The sequence below is a fragment of the Heterodontus francisci genome, chromosome 15 (assembly GCF_036365525.1).
Source record: "Heterodontus francisci isolate sHetFra1 chromosome 15, sHetFra1.hap1, whole genome shotgun sequence".
Taxonomy (NCBI): domain Eukaryota; kingdom Metazoa; phylum Chordata; class Chondrichthyes; order Heterodontiformes; family Heterodontidae; genus Heterodontus; species Heterodontus francisci.
The window spans coordinates 12,923,164-12,942,138 of NC_090385.1; positions in this window are offsets into that span (position 1 = coordinate 12,923,164).

Below are 18,975 nucleotides of genomic sequence, written 5' to 3' on the forward strand. Positions count from 1 at the left end.
AAAGGGCTGTGGGGTCGGGACCTGGTTTGGACGTGATTTCAATATTGCGGAAGTGGAGGTCTCTGGGACAGATTGTAATTTTGAAAGGTTTGGTGGGGACCAGTTCCGATGAAAGGTCACTGACCTGAAACGTTAACTCTGCTTCTCTCTCCACAGCTGTCAGATCTGCTGAGTATTTCCAGCACTTTCTGTTATTATTTATGGAATTTTTGAACTTTTTTCTCTCCGAACCCAAGCAGTCTGGGGCAGGGCCAAATAAAGTTTGTTTGTCTTTGTCTTAAAACTGTTTTTTAATGGACCTTCTTGTGCCAGTATGAGCGCTAGACCTTCATTTTTCCTGCATGGCCCCTTTCGCTCTCGCCGATGCTGCTAACCCTGTAAGGAGCCTCCTGCTCTCTTTGGCAAGGCAGCAGCAACCCCCAACATGACTGGTGCCTGCCTTTGTTTATGGCACCAGCAGGCAGCTCCCGCCTCCTGGAGATGCTCTGTGCCACTAACTGGGTGCCGAGCTCGCCTCCTGCCCAATTAGAGCGTTAACATTTCAAAATAGAGCGACACAGCTGAGGCGCAGGATGGGGACCCGGAATTCATCTGGGCATCAGGTGCCCAACCCAGATTTGAAAATCCAGCCCTCTGCTTCCCTCTACCCTGTTCCATTCTTTCACATTTTAAACATGTCCATCATATCACCCCATACCCTATGTTGCTCTGATGAAGAACTCCAGTTTTTCAATCTTTCTTTGCATTTTCATTTCTTCATACCAGGCAAAATCCTAACATATCTGCACAGTACCCTCTCTACAGCCTCAATACCTTCCTGTAGCGTGGAGCCATGCCATGTTTTAACTGATGGCTTATTAAGGTTTTATATTGGCTCGCATTACTTCGTGGCTTTGATATTCTATATCTCTTGTGATAAAACCTATAATTCCATTAGCTTTTTTTGCAACCTTATCAACCTGAGGTGTTACCTTTGATGTCCTGGGAATCTGTACCCCAAAATCCCGTTGCTCTTTCATGGCACTGAACCTGCTTCCATCCAGCCTATAATGACTGTTTTTATATTTTGTTTTACACTTACTGACACCAATTCCCATTTGCCACTTAGACCATTCCTGCGTGTTATTGATATCACTTCACAGCTTCCATTGTTTTAAAGAATTATCTAACCCTCCAAATTTGGTATCATCTACAAATGTTGACACCACTCCCCCTAGGCCTATATCCAAATCATTGATGGACACAGAGGACAAAAGTGATTCCAGAACTGAACCCTTTGTGTCACCACTGCCCACTCCTAATCACTCTGAAAAACTGTTTGTAAACCAAGGCTACATCTGTCCTATCAGGTGGATGTAAAAGATCCCATGGCACTATTTTGGAGGAGGAATGAGTTATCCATGCTGTCTTGGCTAATATTTATCCCTCAACCAACATCAATAAAACAGATTATCAGTTCATTATCACATTACTGTTGTAGGAGCTTGCTGTGCATAAAATGGCTGCCGCATTCCCTGCATTAAAACAGTGACTATACGTCAAAGATACTTCATTGACTGTAAAGCATATTAGCTCTATATAAATGCATGTCTATCTTTCTAAGGTTGTGTACAAAGCCAAGATGCAATATTTAGGTTACTGTTCTGACATAAGTCAAAATTGTATATTGAAGTACAAGAGAAAGGAATTCAACAAGACTTTAAATCAGTATTTGTGCTGCATCATAAACATGGCCACTATTCACAACTGACGTGCTCTGTAAGAATCACACAATGCTGAAAACTAATTGTATAATTGCTGAACACAGACTAAGAAAGAAGTCAAGTCAAAATTATCTTCCAACCTTTGTCAGTGGCTCGCGAGTATTCTTTATGCGGACAAGGTATTATGAATAAAAGCTTTTTTTCCCCACCCACACCATCCCCATACAAATTCCAGTCCCTTCTCTCTGGCATCCACTAATACAGGAGATCTCACTGTTGATGTTGTGTTATGACAATTCTTTCACGAACATTAGAGACCCATAACTCACAAGCACCACAGGCACAAGTGAGTTACAACAGTCTTTCAAACAAGTAAAAGAACTACTGGAAATTTATGATCACAGGTGAGGTGTGAGGTTAAGTTTTCAAAATGAAGGCATGACACACATGAGCATATCTGCAATTCGCTTGTGTGCTCTTAATTTGCCAACGATTTGTACATTAGTTATGAGTCAAATCTCAGTTCGTTCATATGCAAAGGAAATGTGAATAGTGACAATAAAATATCCAAAATGGTAAAAATTTATCTAAGTTCCCAAATGTTCTTGTTATTCACAGGCAATAAACCTCCACAATTTAGATGGAATTTCCCAGGGTTCTGGAAGGGTTTCCCAGATTTTTGTTTTATCACCCCCTAAATTGGCCACAGATTTTTCCTTTGAGATTTTGTGAGAGGGAGATGGGTTGATAGTTACTGTAGGCTGAACAGTGGCTGGATGGGACACAGGCAAACTGTCTCTTCCGAAAGAGCATGGGACTCTTTGGAATTCTCAAGGTGAAAGCCAGGGAACCGACAATCCAGCATTATGAACCATTCACTTGGGAAATCTCTCAATTCTTCAGTCCACCCTTAGGTGGGGCAGGTTCACTGGATTGTATGGGTTTTTTCAGTTCTGTTTTGTATGGTTGTGCATACTCATCTCTGGAAACTCAGCTCTAATTCACGTGCTGTGGCTGATTCAACTTCAAGAATTGTTTAACAATCCATAGAAACATAGAAAATAGGAGTAGGCCATTCGGCCCTTCAAGCCTGCTCCACTATTCATTATGATCATGGCTGATCATCCAACTCAGTAACCTGTTCCCACTTTCGCCCCATACCCTTTGATCCCTTTAGACCCAAGAGCTATATCTAACTCCTTCTTGAAAACATACAATGTTTTGGCCTCAACTGCTTTCTGTGGTAGTGAATTCCACAGGCTCACCACTCTCTGGGTGAAGAAATTTCTCCTCATCTCAGTCCTGAAAGGTTTACCCCGTATCCTTAGACTATGACCCCTGGTTCTGGACTCCCCCACCATCGGGAACATCCTTCCTGCATCTACCCTGTCAAGTCCTGTTAGAATTTTATAGGTTTCTATGAGATCCCCCCCTCACTCTTCTGAACTCCAGCGAATATAATCCTAACCGACTCAATCTCTCCTCATACGTCAGTCCCACCATCCCAGGAATCAGTTTGGTAAACCTTTGCTGCGCCCCCTCTATAGCAAGAACATCCTTCCTCAGGCACAGTGGCGCAGTGGTTAGCACTGCAGCCTCACAGCTCCAGGGACCCGGGTTCGATTCTGGGTACTGCCTGTGCGGAGTTTTCAAGTTCTCCCTGTGTCTGCGTGGGTTTCCTCCGGGTGCTCCGGTTTCCTCCCACATGCCAAAGACTTGCAGGTTGATAGGTTAATTGGCCATTATAAATTGCCCCTAGTATAGGTAGGTGGTAGGGAAATATATAGGGACAGGTGGGGATGTGGTAGGAATATGGGATTAGTGTAGGATTAGTATAAATGGGTGGTTGATGGTCGGCACAGACTCGGTGGGCCGAAGGGCCTGTTTCAGTGCTGTATCTCTAAACTAAACTAAACAGATAAGGAGACCAAAACTGCACACAGTATTCCAGGTGTGGCCTCACCAAGGCCCTGTATAATTGCAGCAAGACATCCCTGCTCCTGTACTCGAATCCTCTCGCTATGAAGGCCAACATACCATTTGCCTTTTTTACCGCCTGTTACACCTGCATGCTTACCTTCAGCGACTGGTGTATGAGAACACCCAGGTCTCGCTGCATATTCCCCTTTCTCAGTTTATAGCCATTCAGATAATAATCTGCCTTCCTGTTTTTTTGCTACTAAAGTAGATAACCTCACATTTATCCACATTATACTGCATCTGCCATGCATTAGTCCACTCACTCAACTTGTCCAAATCACCCTGAAGCCTCTCTGCATCCTCCTCACAACTCACACTCCCACCCAGTTTTGTGTCATCTGCAAATGTGGAGATATTACATTTAGTTCCCTCATCTAAATCATTAATATATATTGTGAATAGCTGGGATCCTAGCACCGATCCCTGCGGTACCCCACTAGTCACTGCCTGCCATTTGGAAAAAGACCCATTTATCCCTACTCTTTGCTTCCTGTCTGCCAATCAATTTTCTATACATTGCAATACACTACCCCCAATCCCATGCGCTTTAATTTTACATGCTAATCTCTTAGGTGGGACTTTGTCGAAAGCCTCCTGAAAGTCCAAATAAACCACATCCAACGGCTCCCCCTCATCAACTCTACTGGTTACATCCCCGAAGAATTCTAGTAGATTTGTCAAGCATGATTTCCCTTTCGTAAATCCATGCTGACTCTGCCCGATTCTACCACAGTTCTCTAAGTGCTCTGCTATAAAATCTTTGATAATGGACTCTAGAATTTTCCCCACTACCGACGTCAGGCTGACTGGTCTATAATTCCCTGCTTTCTCTCTACCTCCCTTTTTAAATAGTGGGGTTACATTAGCTACCCTCCAATCTGTAGTAACTGTTCTAAAGTCTCTAGAATCTTGGAAGATGACCACCATTGCATCCACTATTTCTAGCGTCACTTCCTTAAGTATTCTGGGATGCATACCATCAGGCCCTGGGGATTTATCGGCCTCCAACCCCTATCCAAATTAGAATAAGAAGCCACAAAATCAGATGATGGTCTGTTCCCATGCAAGACAAGCTCCACTATGTCTACACGCATTCAACCAATGGCTGAAGTTCTGGACAGACAAACTAGGCTTGGGATATGCAGGTGAGTTAACCAAGCTAGCAACTAGAATGCATTACATCTGAACCAAAATTAATATTCAAAGATGATTTCCCTTCTGTTGCTCAATAATTCTCTCCACTCAAAGGCATTGCCTCCTTTCTGGGGTACGGAACCATTGGCATCAATCTCTCAAGCAAACTTACGTAAGCAAATATTATTTAGGCTAAAAACTGGGGGGCAGATGAGGAGACTTTTTTACACAGTGAGTTGTTATAAACCGGAATGCATTATGTGAAAAGTTGGTGGGAACTGATTCAATAGTAACTTTCAAAAGTGAATTGGATATATACTCGAAAAGGAAAGATTTCAGGGCTATGGGGAAAGAGCATGGAGAGTAGGATTGATTGGATAGCTCCTTCAAAGAGCAGGATGGTTTCCTGTGTGATTTTACAATATCTGATATTTGAATGATTACTTGGTAGAGTGCATCACAGACTAGAACCATCAGATACTATTCTCACTAGATGTCTACACACACATGCCCATGCACACATCTATGTGCATACGTGCACACAAGCACTTCTGGATAGCTAGGAGGAACCCTAGCCAATTTTCTTTCTCTGGTCGAAGGCACTAAAACAAGTGGTATATCCACTGCCACCTCAAATATGATCAACTAATTTCCCTGTACAGAGGTACAAAATGACAGTCTTGTCCTACTGCAAGGTTTCTCACCTTTAGACATGGCAATGGACAGGTGGTTCGAACCATTTGAGCCTGCAGCCACAATAACAAAGGTAAGTGTATTATTAAATCTTTGTTTGCCTGATAACCTGTCACCTTGTGAGGTTGAGAAGGTTTTCAATTCATTCTGGGGATGTGGGCATCAGTGCAAGGCCAGCATTTGTTGCCCATCCTTAGTTGACTTGAGAAGGTGGTGGTGGGCCTTTTTCGTGATCCGCTGCAGAGTGTGAAAAGAAGGATGAGAAGGGATATGCACCTGGTAGGCATATATTTGTTCCTGATAGGTGGGATTCATGGTCTTGTCCTGGCTTCATACGGATCTGATATATGGCACATAAGGCTTTTCAGTGGTCGGGAAGGGAATAACTCTATTGCTGATATCGTATAAACAAAGCAGGATGCTCTTCTGAGGGTCTTTTTACCTTGTTTTAAAACCTAAACGTAGCACAGGACGACACTACATATGTGCTATATAGTACCCATGCTAAACCAGATTTTTGTAATTCCCAGCGTGAACCACTATATCTTTCCTCCAAGGTTATGTTTGAATCTTTTTGTGCAGAATCACTGGGCTGAATTTTACCGACCCCTCGAATCCGCGGGTCGCAGCGCAGGGGCCGGTACAATTATGCGGGGAGAGGCCCGCCTCAACCTGCGAAATCGAGAAGGACCTGCCACATATTACCAGTGGAGGGAGAACCTCAGTCCGGCCCCCCTGGTGGCAGGCCCTTCATCTCCATATGCAGATTGCCAATAAATATATATATATGCACCCGAATAAAAGTCAGCCCAATGTCTTCTTGCATTTTAAGGCTGAGAAATATGATTTTTATGTAATCTGTATAATAAATGCAAATTATTGTCCACAGAAAAACCTGAATTTAATGTTTGATTGAAGAGGACCAAGTTTGGCACAACGCAAGGCACCTCAAAGCTTGAGTCTGCATGACCCTTTGTAAGCCAATTATCTGCATAAAAGCTGCCTGTACTATTTAGCTATTTTGACTTGTGACTGACAGATCAAAGGAGTTGATCGGGTAGATAGTGTTCCTCTAGTGCGGAGTCCAGAACAAGGGGGCATAACCTTTAAATTAGAGCTGGGCCATTTTGATGTACTGTCAGGAAGCACCTCTTCACACAAAGGGTAGTGGAAATCTGGAACTCTCTCCCTGAAAAAGCTGTTCAGACAGGTGAAAATTGACAATTTAAAAACTGAGATTGATAGATTTATTTTTGTTAGGCAAGCACATTAAGGGTTATGGAACCAAGGCAGGTAGATGGAGTTAAGATACAGATCAGCCATGATCTAATTGAATCACAGAAAATGATCAAGAGACTGAATGGTTTACTCTTATTCCCATGTTTCTAGATGTCTACATAGGCCTCAACATTGGAAAATCGGAGCGGCAGCAGCCACCATGGAACGCAATGCCGGGGTTGTCAGGCCCGATTTTCCTAGCAGCAAGGAAGCCTCCCGCACACCCCCCCCACCCCCCCACCACAGAACCCAACGTCAGGCTGGGAACAAAATCCAGCTCGCTGATAACTCCTTCATGTAATTCAGTTATTGACATTTAAGACATGATATCAAAGATGTATCAGTGTTACTTAATGACCTTTAGTGTTAGAATTTAGTATTAGAATTATGTCAACGGCTGGTACTGTAAAACAATTTAACCATTCTAATAAACTTATATAGGCTACTCCAGTAGAAAACTGACGTTCTATAAGTTCGATTTGAATCCACTCTGAAATTATTAAAATAAAGCTGTCAAGAAGTCACCTTAACCATTTATTCTGTTGTGCTTCAAACCAAAACTATTCCACAACATGGTGGATTTAAAATTGTACACATGCCTGTCTTAATATAGTTTTAACAGACACTTGCTCCATAAATGGCTTTCAGAAATCAGGTTAATGGGGTAGCTGGAAGAGCAATTTGCATTACAAATATATAAATGGCAGTGCTTAAAATGCTGTACATTGATCATTAAATGTATAACTTATAATTATTATAATAAGCTATTGCATTGTGATGCTTGTAGATTACATTAACTGATAATAAATTGCTATACTTTGTATATTTTAGAAAACAATTCCAAAATTACTAAATGGAGTGTTGAATGTTGGTACTTAGTCTAAAACAATCATGCATTTTTAAGGCAAAATTTAGTGTTAGTATTATAAATGGTTTTGATTGAGTAAACAATGAGGAACTGATTCCAGGGGCAGAAGGATTGGTAACCAGAGGTTAGAGATTTAAGATGATTGGCAAAAGAGCCAAAGGTGACATAAGGAAAATTAAATATTCGCAATGAGTTGTTATAATCTGGTGTGTGTTGTGTGATTGCCTTTAAGAGTATTGTACCTTTAAGATCTTAGTATGCTAATGAACTAGGTGCCAGGATACAGTCATGTGACTACATGCCAGACTCTCTCTGTAACTGTAAAACCAAGAGGCAAGTCATGTAAATGATTAGCACTGCACTGTATATATTTGTCAGCTGATAATAAACCTGTTTGGAACCTTCAATCAACTGAATGCCACACATCTCATCTATGTTGCATCAGATAACATAAAAAGCTCCTCATTACTTGGTAGCAGCTGTGATGAGAAGACAGAATGCAAGATTGAAGACCACAGGAAAAAAGCTTTAAAAACTACCAACAGCTAAAAGAGACAAAGTTAAAAGAAACATTGGCCCAAACAGTGTAAAGAAGAAGAAAAAAACTCACATCCAACTGTAGAAGACTGACTGAATTGAACACATGGCTGAAAAATTGGTGGAGAAGGAAGGGCATCAGAATTCTGAGGTATTGGGAAAAGTTCTGGGGCAGGTGGGACCTGTAAAGATGGATGGGCTACACATGAACAGGACCGGAATTAACATTCACACAGGGATATTTGCTAATGCTGTTGGGGAGGGTTTAAACTAGCTTGTCAGGGGCTGGGAACCTGAGTGGTAGCTCAAATTGGAAGGAGGTAAAGCTGGTAACAGGAGATAGAAAAGTAGCAAGTGGCATAAGAAGGCAGGCGAAACAAAGGCAAGCATCAACTAGGCTTAGAATGCAGAATGTCAAGAAGACAAGGTTGAGGGCACTCTACCTGAATGCACGCAGCATTCGCAACAAGGTAGATGAATTAAAGGCCCAAATAGAGGTAAATGGGTATGATCTAATTGCCATAATGGAAACATGGCTGTAGGGTGCCCAAGACTGGGAACTGAATATTCAAGGATATTTGACATTTAGGAAGGACAGGCACAAAGGAAAAGGATGTGCTGTTGCGCTGATAATAAGGGATGCGATCAGTACATTAGTAAGGGAGGATCTCAGATCGGAAGAACAAAATGTGGAATATATTTGGGTGGAGCTAAGAAATAGCAAGGGCCAGCAAACATTGGTGGGAGTTATTTATCGGCCACCAAACAGTAGTGGTAGTGTGGAGTTTGGTATTGATCAGGAAATTAGAGAAGCATGCAGCATAGGTAATACAGTAATCATGGGTGACTTCTATCTACATATAGACTGGGTAAACCTAATGAACACGAATGCTGTGGAGGACGAGTTTCTGGAGTGTGTTCCGGATGGTTTCCTAGAGCAATATGTTGAGCAACCGACTAGAAAACAGGCTCTTTTAGATCTAGTATTATGTAAGGAGAAAGGGCTAATTAATAATCTTGTTGTAGAAGAACCTTTAGGGATGAGTGACCATAATATGATAGAATTTTACATTATGTTTGAAAGTGAGGCAGTTGAATCTGAAGTCAGGGTGTTAAACTTGAACAAAGGAATTTATGTAGGTATGAGGGGAAAATTGGCTGAGGTGGATTGGGAAAATACATTAAAGGAATGACAGTACATAGGCAATTGATAGTTTTTAAAGAAATATTACATAGTTTACAGCAACTATACATTCCTTCAAGGCACAAAACCCCCAAAAGTAAAGGCAGTCAACCGTGGATAACAAAGAAAGTTAAGGATTGCATAAGATTAAAAGAAAAGGCCTATAAAGTTGCCAGAAATAGTAGTAAACCTGAGGATAGGGAGGATTTTAGAATACAGCAAAGGAGGACGAAGAAACTGATAAAGAAAGGGAGAATAGAATATGAATGTAAGCTAGCAAAAAACATAAAAACAGACAGCAAAAGCATCTATAGGTACATACAAAGGAAACATTTGGCTAAGACAAATGTGGGTCCATTACAGGTAGAGTCAGGAGAATTTATAATGGGGAATAGAGATATGGCAGAGAAGCTAAATGATTACTTTGTGTCTGTCTTCAATAAGGAAGATCCAAGAAATCTCCCAGAATTAGTGATCCAAGGAATTAGGGGGAACGAGGAATTGAAGGAAATTAGTTTTTAGTTTAGTTGAGAGATACAGCACTGAAACAGGCCCTTCGGCCCACCGACTCTGTGCCGACCATCAACCACCCATTTTATACTAATCCTACACTAATCCCATATTCCTACCATATCCCCACTTGTCCCTATATTTCCCTACCACCTACCTATACTAGGGACAATTTATAATGGCCAATTTACCTGCCAACCTGCAAGTCTTTTGGCTTGTGGGAGGAAACTGGAGCACCCAGAGAAAACCCACGCAGACAGAGGGAGAACTTGCAAACTCCACACAGGCAGTACCCAGAATTGAACCCGGGTCGCTGGAGCTGTGAGGCTGCGGTGCTAACCACTGCGCCACTGTGCCGTATTAGTAAGAAGGTAGTATTGGAGAAATTAATGGGGCTGAAGGTTGATAAATCCCCAGGACCTGATATTCTACATCCCAGAGTTTTGAAAGAGGTAGCTATGGAGATAGTGGATGCATTGGTGATCATCTTCCAAAATTGTATAGATTCTGGAGCGGTTCCTGCAGATTGGAAGGTTGCTAATGTCACCTCACTATTTAAGAAGGGAGGGAGAGAGACAAAATGGGACATTACAGGCCTGTTAGCCTTACATCAGTCGTGGGGAAAATGTTAGAATCTATTCTAAAGGATGTGATAAATGGACACTTGGATAATAATGATCTGATTGGGCATAGTCAACCTGCATTTATGAAAGGAAAATCATGTTTGACGAACTTGTTGGAGTTTTTTGAGGATGTTACTAACAGAATTGATAAAGGGGATCAGTGGATGTTATATACTTGGATTTTCATCAGGCTTTTAATAAAATCCCCCACAGGAGGTTGGTTAGAAAAATTAGAGCACACGAGATAGGAGGTAACATACTGCCATGCATTAAGGATTGATTAACAGGCAGAAAGCAGACAGTAGAAATAAATGGGTCATTCTCATGTTCGCAGGCTGTGACTAGTGGGGTACCGCAGGGATCAGTGCTTGGGCCCCAGCAGTTCACAATATATATCAATGATTTGGATGTGGGGACCAATTGTAATATTTCCAAGTTCGCAGATGAGACAAAACTAGGTGGGAATGTGTGTTGCAAAGCGGCTTCAAAATGATTTGCATAGACTTAGTGAGTGGGCAAGAATCTGGTGGATAGAATGTAATGTGGAAAAATGTGAGGTTATCTATTTTGGTAGGAGGAATAGAGGTGCAACGCATTTCTTAAATGGTAAGAGATTAAAAAGTGTAGATGTACAAAGGTGTCCTTGTCAATAAGTCACTGAAAGCTAACGTGCAGGTGCAGCAAGCAATTAAGAAGGCTAATGGAATGTTAGCCTTGATCGCAAGAGGATTTGAGTATAGGAGTAGTGAAGTCTTGCTTCAATTGTATAGAACCTTGGTTAGACCGCACCTGCAGTACTGTTGACAGTTTTGGTCCCCTTACCTTAGGAAGGATATTATTGCCATAGAGGGAATGCGATGAAGATTCACCAGACTTGTTCCCGGGATGGCGGGACTGTCCTATGAAGAGATTGGGGAAACTGGGCCTGTATTCTCTACAGTTTCGAAGAATGAGAGGTGATCTCATTGAAACCTACAAGATACTTAAAGAGATACACAGGGTAGATGCAACTAAGATGTTTCCCCGGTTGGGGAGTCCAGAACCAGGGGACACAATTTCAAAATAAGGAGAAAGCCACTTAGGATAGAGATGCGGAGAAATTTCTTTACACGGAGGGTTGTGAATCTTCGGAATTCTCTGCCCCAGAGGGCTGTGGAAGCTCAGTCATTGAGTATGTTTAAAGCAGAGATTGACAGATTTCTAAATACCAATGACATAAGGGGATATGAGGATTGTGTGGGAAAAAGGCATTGAAGTGGAAGATTAGCCATGATCATATTGAACGGTGGGGCAGGCTCGATGAGCTGAATGACCTACTCCTGCTCCTATGTTCCTATGAATGACAGGCTGCAAATCCATTATTGTGCCATCCTTTGAGGAATCCCAGTTTTAAAAAAAAGCTTTCAGGAGCTTGCAAAGTTGACTTTTTTTGAAAGGCTCAGTAAAGGAAAAAAAAGACAGGGAAAACTCAATCCCTATCTCAGGTTGATCGATTGTTTTCAAAGGCTCCCCCCAGGCTGATCAGGTCGGCGCCAATACAGGAGGCCTGTTAACTTAGTTGTTTGGAGCATGGTGCTGATGATGCCAAGATTGTGGGTTCAATCTTCCCACAGACCAACGTAAGTGCCTCATTTGGGCAGATAGTGCTGTCATTGCACTTATAATCCACAGGCCACAGCTCAAACCAGGGGCCTATGAGTTCAAATGCCAGCTGGTGAATTTTTTTTCAAATAAGTAGAAGAACTAGGAAGGTAGTGCAGGAGTCTCTTGGGTCCATCATCCTCTCTAACAGATTTTCTGCTTTGAATCCTGTTGGAGGAGGTAGCTTCTCAGGGGAATGCAGCAAGAGCCAAATCTGTGGCACCACGGGTAGCTCAGCTGCACAGGAGGGGAGGAAAAAGAGTGGGAAAGCTATAGTGATAGGGGATTCTATTGTAAGGGGTACAGATAGGCATTTCTGTGGCTGCAAACATGATTCCAGGATGGTATGCTGCCTCCCTGGTGCTAGGGTCAAGGATGTCATGGAGCGGCTGCTGGACATTCTGAAGGGGGAGGGTGAACAGTCACAGGCCGTGGCACACCTTGGTACCAACAACATAGCTAGAAAGAGGGATGAAGTCCTGCAACAAGAATTTAGGGAGCTAGGTAGCAGATTAAAAGCAGGACCTCAAAATTTGTAATCTCTGGATTACTCCCGGTGCCACGTGCTAGTGAGTATAGGAATAGGAGGTTAGAGCAGATGAATATGTGGCTGAAGACATGGTGCAGGAGGGAGGGCTTTAGTTTCTTGGATCATTGGGTCTGTTTCTGGTGGGACCTATATAACTCGGATGAGTTGCACCTGAACTGGAACAGGACCAACATCCTTGCTGGGAGGTTTGCTAGTGCTGTTGGTGGGGGGTTTAAACTAATTTGGCAGCGGGATAGGATACAGATTTGAGGTACGGGGTTGATGCACAGTCAAATATAGAAGAGAAACTAAGCCAGTTTGGAAGGCAGCGCAAATATAGACCTGTTAAGGCACAAGTGAATAATGCAAGGCTGGAGTCTTACAAGTAAGGCAGATGAATTGAGGGCATTGATTAACATATGGGAACATGATATTATTGCTATCACAGAGACATGGTTGAGGGAACGGCAGGACTGGCAGCTCAATATTCCAGGGAATTGAACATTCAGGTGTGACGGGGAGGCGGAGGGGGGTGTAAAAGAGGAGGTGACATTGGACTATTGATCAAAGGGTCAATTACTGCAGTAGGATGATATCTTAGAAGGTTCCTCAAATGTGGTAATTTGGGTAGAACTTAAAAACAAAAAGGGGGTAATCACTTGGCTAGGAGTGTACTACAGGCCTCCAAATAGTCAGGGTGAGACAGAGGAGCCGAGCCGATATGTAGGTAAATCTCAGAGAGGTGTAAAAATAATAGGGTAATAATAGTAGGAGATTTCAACTTCCCCAATATTAACTGGGATAGTCTTAGTGCAAAAGGCTTAAAGGGGGTGGAATTCTTAAAGTGCATACCGGAGAGCTTTTTGAGTCAGCACATAGAAAGTCTTACAAGAGAAGGGCGGTACTGGACCTAATCTTAGGGAATGAAGCCGGACAAGTGGTAGAAGTGTCAGTGGGGGAGCATGTCGGGGATAGTGATCATAATTCTCTAAGATTTAAGGTAGTTATGGAAAAGGACAAAGATGGACTGGAAATAAAGGTACTCAATTGGGGGAAGGCCGATTTCAATAGAATAAAACAGGATCTGGCCAAAGTGGACTGGGAGCAGCTACGTATAGGAAAGTCTACATCAGACCAGTGGGTGTCATTCAAAAAGGAAATAGTGAGATTTCAGAGCCAACATGTTCCTGTAAAGGTGAAGGGTAGGACAAATAAGTTCAGGGAACCCTGGATGTCGAGGGATATAGAGGATTGGATAAGGGAAAAGAAAGGAGGCTTATGGCAGATTCAGAGGGCTGAAAACAGCAGAGGCCCTAGAGGAGTATAGAAAGTATAGGGTGGGGGGGTGGGGGGGGGGAGTTGGTACTTAAAAAAGTAATTAGGGGAACGAAGAGGGGGCATGAAAAAACACTGGAGGGCAAGAAAAATCTCAAGGTATTTTATAAGTATATTAAGAGCAGGAGGATAACCAGGGAAAGAGTAGGGCCCATTAAGGACCAAATTGGCAACCTGTGTGTGGAGCCGGAGGACATAGGTGAGGTTTTAAATGATTACTTTTCATCTGTGTTCACTATGGAGAAGGACAATGTAGGTGCAGAGATCAGGAAGGGGGATTGTGATATACTTGAACATATTAGCATTGAAAGGGAGGAGGTATTTATGGTTTTAGTGGACTTAAATGTGGATAAATCCCCAGGTCAAGATGAGATGTATCCCAGGCTGCTATGTGAGGCAAGGGAGGAGATAACAGAGGCTCTGACACAAATTTTCAAATCCTCCCTGGCCACAGGAGAAGTGTCAGGGGACTGAAGGACAGCGAATGTGGTACCATTATTCAAGAAGGATAGCAGGGATAAACCAAGTAATTACTGGCCAGTGAGTCTAACATCAGTGGTAGGGAAACTATTGGAAAAAGGTCTGAGGGACAGGATTAATCTCCACTTGGAGAGGCAGGGATTAATCAAGGATAGTCAGCATGGATTTGTCAGGGGGTGATCATGTCTAACAAACTTGATTGAATTTTTCGAGGCGGTGAATAGATGTGTAGATGAGTGCAAAGCTGTTGATGTAGTCTACATGGACTTCAGTAAGGCTTTTGATAAGGTCCCGCATGGGAGATTGGTCAAGAAGGTAAGAGCCCATGGGATCCAGGGGAATTTGGCAAATTGGATCCAAAATTGGCTTAGTGGCAGGAGGCAGAGGGTGATGGTTGAGGGTTGTTTTTGCGATTGGAAGCCTGTGACCACAGGTGTACCAGAGGGATCGGTGCTGGGACCCTTACTGTTTGTAGTGTACATTAATGATTTAGATGTAAATAGAGGAGGTATGATCAGTAAGTTCGCATTTGACATGAAAATTGGTGGTGTCGTAAATAGTGAGGAGGAAAACCTTAGATTACAGGACGATATAGATGGGCTGGTAAGATGGGCAGAGCAGTGGCAAATGGAATTTAATCCTAAGAAGTGTGAGGTGATGCATTTTGGGAGGGCTAACAAGGCAAGGGAGTATACAATGGATGGTAGGACCCTAGGAAGTACAGAGGGTCACGTTGGTGTACTTGTCCATAGATCACTGAAGGCAGCAGCACAGGTAGATAAGGTGGTTAGGAAGACATATGGGATACTTGCCTTTATTAGCTGAGGTGTAGAATATAAGAGTAGGGAGGCTATGATGGAGCTGTATAAAATGCTAGCTAGGCCACAGCTGGAGTACTGTGTACAGTTCTGGGCATCACACTATAGGAAGGATGTGATTGCACTGGAGAGGGTGCAGAGGAGATTCACCAGGATGTTGCCTGAGCTGGAGCATTTCAGCTATGAAGAGAGACTGGATAGACCAGGGCTGTTTTCCTTAGAGCAGAGAAGGCTGAGGGGTGACCTGATTGAGGTAGACAGAATTATGAAGGGCCTAGATAGGTTAGATGGGAAGAAACTGTTTCCCTTAGTGGAGGTGTCAATAACCAAGGGGCATAGATTTAAGGTAAGGGTCAGGAGATTTAGAGGGGATTTGCCAAAAAACCTTTTCATCCAGAGGGTGGTTGGAATCTGGAACACACTGCCTGTAGAGGTGGTAGAGGCAGGAACCCTCACAATATTTAACAAGTATTTAGATGAGCACTTGAATACAGGGCTACAGGCCAAGTGCTGGAAAATGGGATTAGAATAGATGGCCAGCACGGACATGATGGGCCTGTTTCTGTGCTGCTTAACTCTATGGCTCTGACATCCACCAGCAAAAAGTGCAGGAATTCTCCATTCAGACAACTTGCTGCTGAAGCTATAAAAAGAAACCATTAAATCATTCCAATGCTGAAGAACTTTCATTCACTCAGCCAAAGTTTAAAAAAACTCATAAAACCACTCAAGTGTGAAGAATTGCCTATAGAACAGCTGTATAAACAAACAGACAAGAGTGCTGGAAGCTAGATAAACAGACAAGCTGTTCCTGTCAATCAAACCAGCCAGTTGACAGAACAGAGAATTTCTTTTAAAGGGGAACCAGTGCAGAGTCATAAAGCACATTCTTATAGCAACTTTTAAAGCAAAATAACAGCAGAAAGATGGATACCAATTTTCCCAGCATGAACTTGAAAGTCTTGGATATCCTATCCGAGTTCAAACTGTTCAAACCAAGAATGCAATTATGCTTTACAGACCAAATAATTGTAGAACCAGAAAAACAAGCTGTAAAAATAATGATAGCAGTTGGAAATGAGAAAAACCACAGAATCAATACCTCTGGTTTATCTGAACAGGACCAGAATGATCCCGCTAAGATATGGAAAATGCAAGAAGATCAGCCCCGATTACGAGTGAATTTTAAAATACACTGCTTGGAATTGCTATCCTGCAGGCAACAGCCACAGGATTCAAAAGATCAGTTCATCAGTAGATGCCATCCTAAGGGCAATGAATGCGATTTTTCAGAAGATGAGGTGTCAGACAAATAATGGAGTTGGTCATTGTATCAACACCCATTGGAGTGTTTCAGGAGGACCTCTTGGGGAAAAAGAAAGGTCACAGCATCGATGTACTTTTGGAAGATAGCAGGAAATGCAAAGCCATTGTAGCTGGACAACAGCAACTGGAAGCACGAGGTGCAACCAAAAGTATCGGCACCATAATCAGATCGAAAAGAAAAGCAAGTTGTGAGGTAAGTGCGCTCTGTCTCACTCATGGCGAAATTGCCCTGCATTTCGTGACCTGTGCAAGGTGTGCGGTGTGAAAGGACACTGGGCCCATCTACGCAAGAATTCTGGCTCCAAAGAAGCAGCCATAAATAACGGTCAGACAGAAACAAACAGACAACAGGGCAACAGCAGCAAGGAAAGCGCCAGATACCTGCATAAACACAAGCCGATACATGAGGTCCACAGCAAAACAGTCCTGAGACAAGACTCAGAGAGAAGCAGTCCTCAGGCGTTCCACATTGTCAACCTGACACATCACATTGATGAAGTCAAACACTGGAAGCTTTCGCCAATATTAACATCATGTGCCCAAAGAAAGCTGACAAGCATACACTCAATGTCAAAATTGCCACCGGCGCTAGTGGAAAGATCCTACCAGTCCGAATCCTCAAAGCTATGCACTGGAGTTGTTGGAGATCTATGATACAACTGACAACTGCTAAGTTATCTGCATACAATGGGTCACCCATCCCTTGCAGTGGTACACTAACACTGCAATTCAACTATGGCAACCAGAAATGTTCTACCTAGTCGACATGAGCGGAGCAGCAGTGGCAGGGCGACTAGTGTGTAAGGACCTCAAAATCATAGCTATTCACGAAAGCATTGTCAAGGACCTGAACCTGCTTGCAAACTCTGACCAGCATCAAATGGTGCAGTCTGGAAACCCAGCAACAGCACAACTATGCCATGCCTTCACTTCTGCTCTCTAGAGAACTGCCAGCACCACAATGGTCAAGTATCTCCATAAGACCTCCATAATACTCTTCCCCCAACAAGTCCTCGATCTTGAGCCCCAAGCCTTCAGATGTGGAGGATGAGGAGAGGTGAAGGACATGCGATGTCCTGAGGAGGCAGAGAAGGAATGAGTTGAAGCATTGTCTGCTGGATCTTCGACATGAGGTGCTGGATCTTTCCAAGAATGACAAGGCCCTGAAAGTGGTCATCTTGAGAAAAGCAACAGAATATGTTAGCAGGCTGACGACAGAGCAACAGAAACTAAATGCAGAGAGGGAGAAACCTCAGAAAAAACAACAACTGAAGATACACAAACTCCCCGAGCAAGAGTTGTCAAACCACTGAGATGATTTATAGACTTTTGAGCCTCTATATTTGTAAAGTTCATAATCTCTATCCATGTGTAAATAATTTTGATGTTATCTAATTTTATATGTTTTTGCTTTTAGCATACAGACTTATCTTTGGAAAGAAAGGGGATCTTGTGTGATTGCCTTTAAGAGTAATGCACCTTTAAGATCTTAGTATGTGAATAAACTAAGTGCCAGGATGCAGTCATGTGACCACATGCCAGATTCACTCTGTAACTGTAACACCCAGAGACAAGTCATGTAAATGATTAGCTCTGCACTGTATGTATTTGTTAGCTGTTAATAAACCTGTTTGAGACCTTCAATCAACTGAACTCCACGAATCTCATTTATGTTGCAACAGACAACATAAAAAGCTTCTCATTACAGAGTGCACTGCCTGAACAAGTGCTGGAATAGATTTAATAGCAACTTTCTAAAGTGAACTGGATAAATACAAGACGGGAAAAATATAGAGCTCTGGGGAAAAAGCAGGAGAGAAGGACTGATTAGCTATCTCTCGAGGCACAATAGGCCAGATTGTCTTCTTCTGTGCTGTATCATTCAATGATTCTATGAACTGAGTGGAATCACAGCCAACAGACGGGTTCAGAGGCTAGGTATTCTGCAGTGGGTGGCTTCCTTTCTGACTCCCCAAAGCCTCTTTTCTATCGAAATCTATGATTTCCTGCCTGTACATTTAAAAGGCAGTAAAGGAATTTGCAGTAAGACACATTGCTTATCCTTGTACTTCTCCTCACAACAGACACTTCTTTGAGTCAATTCCAACTGCCTTAGGTACACGATGCTGCATCGCGTCTCTACTACCTTGCCTCTGTTTGTTGGTTGCAAATCCTTTTGTGTTGTAGGAATTGGGACAAAAATTAAGCATTTTTATCGAAGATTTCACCTGGATATTAACGCTTATATCATTGACATAGTTCATAAGTTTATAAAATAAACAAGCGTTACAGGTTTTAGTCACTTTATCTCAACTAGGTATCTGAAGGAATGGACAA